We start from the raw sequence: 6515 nt of genomic DNA on the forward strand, positions 1-6515 counted from the left end.
TTTTCATCATTCAACGACACATTAGTCTTAAAGCATTATTATTGTCCAAGCTCACAATAATACTTGACTAAGAACATTTTAACTATAATCATATTATTCTTAAGACTTTATTATTTTTTAGTTTGTTTATATACACATAAAAAAAACTAAAATAACAATGGCATTGCCTTATATTAATAAACAAGATAAAATAGATATGTAATTACAACCATCTCATGATTAGTCTTTGGGCATACTCAAACAATAACACCATTTCATATCATGATTCAATTCAAATAACATTTATCATGTTCATATTTTATATTCTCTATTACCTAGAATTGGGCTCAGGACAGATACATGGATCATTCAACCAATACACAAGTTAGGAAAAATGGCACACAAATTGCATACTGGCGCATAAGCGCATTATGACACACGAAGTGCATAGTGGCACAATTCAAAGACACAATTCTTTTTTGGTTTCAATGAGCTAGTAGAGGGACCGGTTGGGCATATGTAATTAAGGATCAAATGATTTATAGTTTAGTTTCAAATTTTCACCTATTAATTATAAACTCATTTAGTCATAAAGTCATTCCATTGTAGTATCATGACTGAGCTCTCTCTAATGACATACCCTTACGAAAGTAACTATTCAGTGCTTGTCCAATGACCTTGTCATAAGTGTGTTACCCTCATATTATATCATTGATCTCTTTGGGATAATATCTGTTCTCCCAATATGATCCTATTTTATCTTATGATAACTATTACATCTTCCTTCATGAAAAGTCAATCACTATCAAATAATGATCAAGTTATCCATCACAAAGACGAATGACCTGTTGCCACGTTTACTTTTCATTGACCATGTAATGCTTATGAGAGGATATCATTTACTCATGTCTTGGGTTATGAATTCCACTTTTGTGAATGACACTACATACTGTAGAAGTTGTACACCCAATGCACTAGCTTTCGGTTCTTTATCTATTCAAACTCAGGCTTTTACTTACATCAAAGTGTAGGAGTCACACATACATAGTTAGCCATCCACTAAGGAATTAGGTATGCCACACTATGGATGTCACAAGTGAATAGATCCATAAATGAATGCAAGATCTATTCTATTTGGGTCTAGTCCGATGTACTATCAGTTCAGTTAGTCACATCTATACCTCTATCTTCTGAGAGTCATCCGGTCCGATGCCCAAGACAAAGCATTTCCCCAATTGGACTGTATAGATGACATATTAGTCTTTCAATCGGTTTGCTCATTTTTTATTAGACTAAGGATATGTTTAGGTTCATCTACTAATACAAGTTGTCTTTTTGTATTACAATCCGGCCACGTAATAGCGCTAAATATTTGTTAAACAATAGACAACCAGTGAGCAATGTTTGCTTCCATTTTGCTTTGCGTGCAAAAAGGCATGTGAGGATAATATACAATATATTAATGTAATTCATGAATAGTTTTATTAACCAATCTGTTCAAAAAATTACAAGGGTACTTAGACGAAAATACTACACTTAGGGCACTAGATCCAACAATATATCAATTTATCAGACATTTTCAACTATAAAAAAAGAAGAAGAAATTATAATCAATGTATAAATCCCAACTGAAACTCGACTTGAATATGATATGTACTTTTAGACTAAATTACGGCCTCAATTTAGTAAAAATCAACTAAACCTATAACTTTGATCACTAAATGTAACACCCCATACCCGACCCAGTCATCGGGTCTGAGCTATGAGATGTCACATTCATTTTCGAAGCAACTATTGGCAACTAAATTCAAATTCCATTATTAAACACTTAGATACAAGTATTACATGTTTAAAACACGATATATGATCATTTTTTAGCCATATACGAGCTTACAAAAGCTCAATACTATCCCAGTTCAAACTAGGACTAAACTGCAACATTTTTAAAACTTCTCTAGCTAGTGTCGTGACTTCCATGGTCAGGGGTCGCGACATTGAAGGCAATACATAAGCTTCCCAACCTAATGACCAAATTGTAAAGTTTTCAAAATAAAACAGAACAACGTCGCGCCACCAAACAAGGGACGTCGCAATGAGGAGGGCTAGTGTCGCAACATTCAGGATGTGAAGTTGTAACAAAAGCTAGGGAAATTTTGAAAATATTGCATTTTAGTCCTGTTTCAACCCCGGGATAGTATTGAGCTTTAGTAAGCACGTATATGGCCCAAAAATTATCATATATCATGTTGTAAGCATGTAATACTCGTATCTAAGTGTTTAATAATGGAATTTGAATTTAATTTATTATAGTTGTTCTGAAAACGGATGTGACAACTCGTAGCTCAGACCCAACAATTGGGTTAGGTATATGACGTTACAGGTGGGAACAAATGTGACTCTAAGGGTGCCAAGGCCCTTTCCCCTCAAATGAAAAATTGTTATTTAAGCTCCCTATAAAATAATTAAATTAAAAGATAATTTATGGAAAAATTGTAATTTGGCTCTCGAAAATGAAGAAAATGATGTTTAATTCCTTAAAAAATTGATAAAACCATAAATTAATAGAATATAAAATTTATTATTCAATTCTAGCCTCCTAAAAAAATTTTAGATTTGCCCCTGGGTGTGAAACCCTTTTTCTCAATCTAAAGGGGTCTGGTTAGGCTCTCATTAATGGGGATGACAATTAAGTTGAACAAGGGTAGATGTTGTCAAATCTATTACCATTCTATAGTTGGCATCATTTGCCCCACCACTTGCCCCACTGTACTATGGATGTGTAATATTAAAAATCACCATCATCTCTATAGACACTGGATGCATCTATCCTCACATTGTACCATCTTGATTCGATTTAATTTTTACTAGTTGTTTTTAATCTTTTTAAAAGGCAAGTAAATATTTAAACATAATTCTTCAAAAAGAATGTCTAAACATAAAACATATGATTTTTCTATATCACATTTCTATATTTTTACTCTTTTACTAATTATATATATACAAGGGTAAAATAACAATTTTGTGTAGTGGAGTGGGACGGGATGAGCCAATTAATTACCATAATCATTTCATACCCATTGTCAAAAGAAAATCCAACTTGTTTTGCATCCATTTAAAAAAAAAATCTCTTCATCAAAATAGAATGGTTCGAAATCTATTGAACGGTTTAGATTTTTTTATCCCTACTTGTAGAGAAAAAAATTCTCTAGCACCTTGGGGGTTAAATCGCCAATGTTTAATAAAATTAAATCACTTTTATCTATGACAATTCAATGATAAATCGAAATAACACTGTTCATTTCATACTCTTTCAATAAATAATTCATAGAATATAACAACCTGTTTTTCAATGGTGTCGAAAACAGTGGTTTCAAGGCCACCAAATCTGACAAGTAAGTTTATAAATATTATATTTAATATTTATGAGTTAATTGTAATTTTAAAAAGGTTTTTGATATAGTGATTTTTATTATATAAATGATTTATTAAGCTCAAGTGGTTTTAGAAAATGAGGTATCAGGTCCTCGTTTCTGTAAACTAAGCTATAAATATTTTTATAAATATTTATGGAGTGTCATTAAGGTGGTATTAAAATTTTGTTGGAAAATTTTATCGTTTCGATAGTTAATTAAGCAAAAAGGACTAAATCGCGTAAAGTGCAAAAGTTGTGTTCTATAAGCTAAAGGTATTAAATAGCTATAGAAATTTAAAGTGGAAGTCCTTTTATAGTAAATAGACCATTAAAGGTGATAGTGAATGTGCATGGCTTGGCATTAGTGTAATTTTTAAGGTTAGGTAAGGGTAATTTTGTAAATAAGTAATAAAAGATAAATTAAATAAAACAAAACAAATTGTCATCTTTAATTTCTCTTCTCCAACTAAAAATGCAAAGAAAACAAGCCATGGAAGCTTGAAAATTTCATCTAGACAAATTCCTTGCTTATCAAGATCGGGTGGAAAATCGAGGAAAATGAAAAATTACCAAAATGCCCCTAAACTTTGGTATTTTGTAATTTAGCCAGGTACGTTCATATGAATTACACTATGTATATTTTTTATTAAATTGAATGTTATTATATGAAATTTTATTGAAAATGAATCGATATATATATGTTATTATACAATTTAGCCTATAACGAGATGAGGAAAATTCAACGACGCACGACGATTATCGAGTCCCGTTTAAACCTTAGGAATATTTAGGATACAAATGACATGTCATTAGGGGTTACCGTGTTTTGGGTGCTAGTCTCGTACGTCCTACCCGTGGTTGATTTTCCAACATTTGTTGCGGTTATTTGACAGCTTGTGTAAGCAGCACCATGTAGCTACGTCTTGACTGACATCTTGTGTGAGCAGACCCATTTATGGCTTGAAAGAGCGCACTGATATGAGATATGAGATATGAGATAGTAGTTGTTTCGACCACATATTGATGTAGTGTGCGAGATTCCCGCGTATTCGATATTATTCTAGTGGTTTAACGAGAGATATTCTGTTATGAGACGATATGAGTTCGATACGAACTAATACAGGTGTATATATATATGAAATACACAGAAATGATGGTACATGATATATTGATATATTGAAATGGATTATATATATGAAGAAACGGCAAGAGAATGATATGTATCATGACATGTACATATATGAATATCTTTGATATGTTGATACATGGAAATTATGTAAGTGGAAACGAGTAATAAAATCAAGTATGACATGTTGAGAAAATAAGGTTATCAATGTTGTATTTATATGAAATATGTTCAAGTAAGCTAACATGTGTTGTTGTTTGATGCTTAGGCAAGTGTCAAGCTGTTGGTTGAATGGTATTCTGTTTACTTATAAGTTGCATTGAAATGGTAAGTGCTCAAATGAAAATATGTTTGTGCTCATGGAAAAGTGGTAAGGTCCAAATTATGCAATTTATTATGAAATGACTTATCATGCGATTAATTCTAAAAGGGCTATGTTTAAATGTACTAGCTTATGGCTATGGCTGAATGATATGCTTATGACTTGCCTGTTATGCATATGGAATGGGTGTGGACAGTAATGAAATGAAAATGAAAATAAAGAAATTTGGAAGAGTTTAAAGTTGTCTAAAATCCTACTATGCTATGGATAATATGTATAAGTGATGCTGTGGATTTACTCATTTTGTGAGTTGTTGAATTTGGTTTCATGAATCGTGTGGTATCGGTATATGATTATTCTTGATATGTATAAATTTCATATTGGAAATGGATTGATCTGATTAAAATTTATACAAGCTTACTAAGTATTCATTGCTTACGTAGTTATTTTTCTTTACTTTTCAAACTATTGGAAGCTCGTCAGAGATTTATCACACTATCCAGCGATTATATCGGTAGATTTTGATATCTTGGTTAAGGTTAGAATGTCATGTATAGGTATTTTGACTAATGTTAGCCTATTTGTTTTGGTTGTGGAAATGACTATTTGGTTAGTTTGCATTTTGGCCTTGTGTTGGTAAAATGATATATATTATAAGGTGTATATAAGTAGCCTTGTAATGGTTGATATATGACTTGTTATGGTTGAATGATGGTAGATAGAAAAGTAGTTGAATTTGCATATTAGATATGACATATAACTTGTTGTGAATTGGTGTTTTGCCATAGTAAGCATATATGTATTTTGATACTAATGATTATGTGGTATAGTTGGTACCAAATGGTATGTTTTGGTAAGTGATTTACATGTTGTGTAATGATGCAAACTTAGTTAAAAGTTAATCAGTTATTTTGGTCAAATTGAGTACATGGTTATACATGTTTTAATGTTGTCATTTGAGATGCCTTTGGGCATATTGGTTAGATGTTATTATACCATATGTGTTTGGCTCGATTATGCATGATTTTGGTGCCTTTTGAGGGCTTAATTATACGTGTAAAATGGATTATAGGTACATGTTGAAAAGGGTGAGAAAATGGCTTGTAAAATAGCCTATTTTCGTCCACACAGGTAGAGACACGGGCATGTGTCTCAGTCGTGTGTGACACACGGCCAGGTAGCACGACCGTGTGTCCCCTATAGTTTTCAAAAGGTTGCAAGTTAGGTTTTACATGGCCTAACACACGGCCTAACACACAAGCGTGTGAGGTTATTTCAAAGGGTATGTGTGACCCAAGTCAGTGAGTTACACGGGCACGGACAGGGGCTGGGACACGACCGTGTGTCCCTATTTCGAATGCTTACGTAGCCTAAGACATGGGTGTGTCTTTTGGCCATGTGACCCCTTCAGTTTGTAAATTTTCATCTTTTCCCTAAAATTTCTATATGTTCCTGATTTAGTTTCGATTTGTTTCTAATGTATTTTTAGAGCCTCGAGGGCTCTTATAAGAGACAATATGTATGCTATTGATTGGTTTTACTGTGATTGATGATATGAATTACATAAACTAAAATTTTTTTATAGTTCTGAAATTTAAACTCCGGTAATGCTCTGTAACCCTATTCTGATAACAGATACAGGTTAGGGGTGTTACATAGAATATATTATCTTGTTA

The sequence above is a fragment of the Gossypium hirsutum genome, chromosome A05 (genome assembly GCF_007990345.1).
Source record: "Gossypium hirsutum isolate 1008001.06 chromosome A05, Gossypium_hirsutum_v2.1, whole genome shotgun sequence".
Lineage (NCBI taxonomy): Eukaryota > Viridiplantae > Streptophyta > Magnoliopsida > Malvales > Malvaceae > Gossypium > Gossypium hirsutum.